A 6,405-nucleotide genomic window follows, 5' to 3' on the forward strand; every position below is an offset into this window, starting at 1 on the left:
GCTTCGAAAAGTTGCTACTTCGCTAGAACTTACCTTTTATTATGTAAGATAATCATCAAATTTCAAATCTCTTTATAGACTGACACCTTCAATGAGTCTTTTTTTAAAGTTTTATTGTTGTTGTTGTTGTTTTTGCCCTTGACTACTTTATCCTTTAGAGAAAAAAAAGCATGTTTCGATACTAGAAAAAAATTACTTTGAATATATATCATTTAGTAATTCTAGTTCATGCATTTTTTGCAAGCAATTCACAACACCTCCCTAGCTATTCCGATAACCCGTTCAGTGTTTAGGGTGTATATAAATGTACAGTACCTTTTAGGGAAGTGTTCAATATGTAGATTTACAATCTAGTTTTTGACCCATGTCACACCCTTCAATTTGCTTTTATGTATAAATATTTTCGCTAACAGTAATAAAGAATATTTTGACAAGTCAGGAGAGAGTTTCTTTTGAATGTATACTTGTCTTTTGGGCTCGGAATTATCATGGACTGATTACTTCTGTTAAAAAGTGAGACATATTAGAGAACTTTATTTTTTTTCGATACCTTTGTCAACATACATTTAATACCAAAGCAACAAAATTAAATTGAAATCTACGGTACTGAAGAGGGATAAAGAATTTTGTTCTAAATATTTTGGCAAGTAATGCAGGATGGTTCCCAAAAGTCATCTGCTCATAAGTAGTTTCTCGAATCTATATCAGTAAACTCATATTCAATAAGAAACCATACTTTAGAGTAATCGAAATGAAAACTAAAAAAAAAAAAAAAAAGAAAACTTAATATTTTCTATTTTTTGAGAGCTGCTGATGTAGTTGCCACGATTTTAAAACATGATATGTTGTACAATCCAACATCAAACCACATTACTCAACATACAGTTTTTTTTTATGTATAGGTATTTGTAATGGATAGAAATAACCTATCTTATACACACTTCAGGAATATGGAATGTGTATGTGAAGATGAAAATAACAGATTTGAAAATGTATGAAAATAAAACTCCTCATCTCTAGCCTGAAAGCGTGAGCTCTGAAATGAAAAAAAAAAAATAAATAAAATCAATCAATATTTTCTTGCAGCCACTCTTCCAGTCGTTCATGACCGGTAATGATATGCATATCAGACAATTTTATTATTTTTTTCTCGTTTTACTGGATGAATAAAAAAAAAAAAAAAAACTGACTCTTCCAAAGCACAAAATTGTACGTATTAGATTTTTTTCTATATATATAAACCCATATATGTTTGATTAAAATTTCAAAAACGTCATCTACTAACCAAGTGATCGAGCGCACTACCAACCACTGTAAATTTGATGTTATTATTGTTGTTATTGCTGTTGTTAATTTTGCTGTTGTTGCTGTTCCTTTTGTTCTTACTATTAGTGTTTATGCAATTGTTTCTGTTGTTGCTGTTTTTGCTACTGCTTTTATTGCTATTGATGTTGCTTCTGATTATAAGAGTTCATACGAGTGTTATTCTTGTTCTTGTAGCAATAATAGTAGTAGTAGTAGTAGAAATAATTGTAATAGTAGTAGTAGTAGTAGTAGTAGTAGTAGTAGTAGTAGTAGTAGTAGCAGTACTATTAGTAGTAGTAGTGGTGGTAGCAGCAGCAGCAGCAGCAGCAGCAGCAGCAGCAGCAGTAGCAGTAGTAATTGTGTGACAGCAGCAGCAGCAGTAGCAGCAGCAGTAGCAGCAGCAGCAGCAGCAGCAGCAGCAGCAGCAGCAGCAGCAGCAGTAGTAGTAATAAGCAGCAGCAGTAGTAGCAGTAGTAGTAATAATAGTAGTAGCAGCAGTAGCAGTAGTAGCAGCAGTAGTAGCAGCAGTAGCAGTAGCAACAGTAGTAGTAGTAGTAGTAGTAGTAGTAGTAGTAGTAGTAGTAGCAGCAGCAGCAACAGCAGTAATAGTAATAGCAGTAGTAGTTATCGTTGTATTTGTACAAGTAGTGGTAGTTACAAGTAGAAGTAGTATTACCAGTTACGCAAATTCGTACGTTTTTTTTTTTTTTTTTTTACGTAGGGAAGAGGGCCAGCCAAGGGCAAAAAAAAAAAAGTTAGAAAAAAGCCCACTTGAGCGCTGGCTCTCCAAAGAGTACAAAAAGTGCCAAAACCGTCAGCCAGAATTAGGGGAGCAAATGCCTCGATACCTCCCTCTTAAAAGAAGACAAGTTGTAGGAATTTGGAAATACAGATGCAGGGTGGGAGTTCCAGAGTTTACCAGTGAAAGGGATGAATGATTGAGCGTACTGGTTAACTCTTGCATTAGAGAGTTGGACAGAATAGGGATGAGAGGAAGAAGAAAGCCTTGTGCAGCGTGGACGCAGGAGAAGGGGAGGCATGCAGTTAGTAAGATCAGTAGAACAGTTACCATGAAAATAGCGATAAATTATAGAAAGGGATGCAACATTTCGGCGGTGAGAAAGAGACTGAAGACAGTTAGTCAGAGGAGGGGAGTTGATGAGACGAAGAGCTTTCGATTCCACCCCATCAAGCAAAGCTGTGTGACTGGAACCTCCCCAAACATGCGAAGAGTACTCCATACAGGGACGGATAAGGCCCTTATACAGAGTAAGCAGTTGGAGGGGCGAGAAAAACGTATTTCCTCATTCATGTGTATCGGCCATTAATCATCTACATTCATCTCTAAGACTTCTGATAAGAGAGAGATGTCACATCGTGAATACATGAATGCTGAATAGATATCAGTGAACCCCAATAGGAGGCGCAGGTGTTTGTAGGAATAAGGAAAAGAAAGTGTGACAAGATATGAATAGAAATTTTTCCAAAGGTTACGAAGAGATTATATAGGCCGTACCAAGAGTCACGAAGGCCAAGGCACGGACCTTCCCTTCGACCAACAAGGTAAATCCTTCGCCCTTACCTTCAATCCGTACCCAGAGTTTTTCGGAACTAGGGATTGATGCCATGCTTTGCGTCTAGATAAAGGGACGTACATGTACATGTGTAGGGGTCCTGACGCATAGTGAATTATGAACCTGATACTTGAGTAATATAAGGGATGGCTAACTGCTTTTCCTCAATAATGACAGTACTGAATAACTGCAAGGGGAAATTTTTTGCAGTTTGAAATTAGGCTGTACTTTTTGGAAGGTATTGTTTGTTGGCGGACAAAGGTTTAGTTGCCATACACAACAGCAAGTTTTGAAAGAGTATTCCAGACCTGATGCATGTACGAGTACATGTATTGTCCAGGGGGAAGCGGCAGTTTACCAATGTAAAGATTGGAATGCTTTGCATTCCAATCTTTTAATAATAATAATAATAATAATAATAATAATAATAATAATAATAATAATAATAATAATAATAATAATAATAATAATAATAATAATAATGATAATAAAACAAAACTCAAAAGCGCCACATAACAAAAATTAACACCAACTTTTGTTTTTTCTCCCCCGGTGTAGTGTAGTGGAGTTTCCCCGATCCGGTTTCCACTTTCCAGCCTTGCTCTAGATGCATGAGCGGCGCAGGTGTGGCTGCGATACTATTAGGTGATCCGTTTTCGCGTCACCTCGCCAAACAGGTCTCCCTTCCTGACACTCATACAATCCCTCGTCTCCAGCAACTCACCACTTTTCGTTGTATCGTACTCTGAAAAGTCTCTGATACCTCGCTACGTCACACCAGACTCAAACCGTTAGCACAAACGGCGATAAACACGTGCGATATCCACATTTATCATCGCAGTATTCGCATATACATTATATAACATTTCTTTCACTATTTTAGATGCCCATGTCACTAATACTTCGCCCATTCATCATTAAACATTATTCATGATGTACAAATATGTCAAAAATAACTCAAATATCCACATGTTTGGCCTGTAACATCAAGATCAAGATCAAGATCACTTGTGACGTCACGGCTCTTATGCCTTTTCGATTAAATGCCACTTTTTTGCCAAAAACAATGCTGGTCCGTATATTTCTCATGGTTTCCTTCAATTTTGAGGACAATCCAAGGTATTCCATGCGGTACAACCTCGACAGAGTGACTGCATCATAGATAATTAGACGTCCCGCATCATTACCAGGCAAATCTGTACTAAACTATTCTGTTGTGTTCCATCAAAGCTTTCGTCGTGTAGTGCCACCTTGCGGTGGGTTCTGGGAACATTGCATCAAAAGTCGCCGTGGAAGGTAGGGCCGCGAGAGGTCTGCCGCTAGCATGATTTGGTAACAGTTGTTTCGGTATTGGTATGACTGTAATCCGGATTTGAGCTCCACGAACGACAACAAAACCACAGTGCGCGCTACAAGAATGGAGGGAAGAAGCTGTGACCGGGCCAAACCACTCACGCACGAACAGAGAATAATGATTCTCAATCTTGTGAAAGAGAATAAAGACTTGCAAGACCGCTCAACAAACCCAGCTAGCCTTCACAAGAAAAAAATTAGCTTGGGAGGCGATCACCAAGTCATTTAATGCCATTAACATTTTTTTAATATTAAGATATTTATAGCTAAATAAAAATTCAAGATTTTAGCATCAGCTGGTGCTTAGAGAGAAACTGACAATGTGAAAAGAGGCAGGCTCAGGTAGTGAGTAACAAGCCCACATGTGATCAGAGTTATTGAATATCTGTGTCCTCAAGCATTCCTTATTGAAACCTGGCTTGCCACACACTTAAATAATTTTTCTTCTTTTCAAGTTTTGTATATGTATAGCAGTTCTGAATGTTTATTGTTGTTGCTCAATTTCACTATGTATTTATAACAGGTTTATTCAACAACTTTACAGACTGCAGTGTTTTCATAATTTCCAGAATTCTTAACTTTCTTTTTTTCTGTATCCTTCCATTATCCCTAAAGTGGTAATTTATCATGTGTTTGGAAATCACTGTCTTACAAAATCCATATCAAGAAGCAGTGGTAGTTCATTACAAGAGTTGAGAAATTTGTATTCTTTGGGATCTGCTAGACCACAATTTGTATGCATATCATTAAAAATTCCATAGTTAACACATTAGTATAGTCAATCATGAATTACATTAATCATGGCCTGAAATGGTTTGGATACAGGACTATACATCTTGAGAACTACAATACTGTCAGTATACCTATACTTAAATCCTTGCACATCACACCCAACTCAGTGAAAAGTTATCTGTTGACTTAGCTTTAACATTATTGCACTCAATGCTTATGTCACTCACTGTCTTTGTTGAGAGAGAGAGAGAGAGAGAGAGAGAGAGAGAGAGAGAGAGAGAGAGAGTTTGATAAGAAGTCCTGGGTTAGTGTGAAGTGGGGTGCTTGTGAAATTCTCTGTCTACATCCCTACATACATCTTTGTGGTTTTGTTTTAAACCTGCTTATACAGGCTAGTATTTACCTTGTGACTGGCTTTTCTTTGCATACTTTGACAGCCTTCTGTCTGTTGGCAGTTCACCTGTCACTTCCTATTCTCCATTAACCCATGCACATATTTGGTCTTTAATAGGCTTGGATGATGAGCTCACTAAAGAAAATATTTATTACCATGAAATAAACAGTGTAACTTACCTGACAAATAAAAATAAGCTTCATAAAACAGCTAGGTGGCGAGCTTTCTGGATCCACTGCGTTCTTCCACCTCGCGATTTTAAGGCGATCCTTCTCTATTATAAAAAAGAAAAAAAAATAGTAACTTACGTGGAAACATAACTATCGATTTTCCGAGATTGAAAATATTTCTTGATGTTGATTTTAGTTCATACTATTCGTTGGTCACTCCAGCTTACGAAAATTATAAAATATTTATTCGAAGGTCATGTGGAAGACACGGGGGCACCCATGCCTTCCTTTCGACCTTCCCTCTGCTCTTCGTTCCAATAATGACAGTGACTCTTGGTACCACATTACCTCCCCTTCTACCCTCGACCTTAAACCTTCGTGACTCTTGGTACGGGCCATATGTTCAGAAAGTAATGAATTTCTAGTGCGACAATAAGAGTAGGTTTGAGTTCCTCACATATTGATCACATTCTCTCTCTCTCTCTCTCTCTCTCTCTCTCTCTCTCTCTCTCTCTCTCTCTCTCTCTCTCTCTCTCTCTCTCTCTCTCTCTCTCTCTCTCTCTCTCTCTCTCTCTCTCTCTCTCTATCTATCTATCTATCTATATATATATATATATATATATATATATATATATATATATATATATATATATATATATATATATATATATATATATATATATATATATATATATATATATATATATATATATATATATATATATATATATATATATATATATATATATATATATATATATATATATATATATATATATATATATATATATATTAATGCGTGAGTGAAAGTTATGAAACTCTTGATGAGCTCATTTTTAGTAGCTACTTAATTGTAAACTTTAACAGAAATTTCGTA

The sequence above is a fragment of the Portunus trituberculatus genome, chromosome 16 (genome assembly GCF_017591435.1).
Source record: "Portunus trituberculatus isolate SZX2019 chromosome 16, ASM1759143v1, whole genome shotgun sequence".
Lineage (NCBI taxonomy): Eukaryota > Metazoa > Arthropoda > Malacostraca > Decapoda > Portunidae > Portunus > Portunus trituberculatus.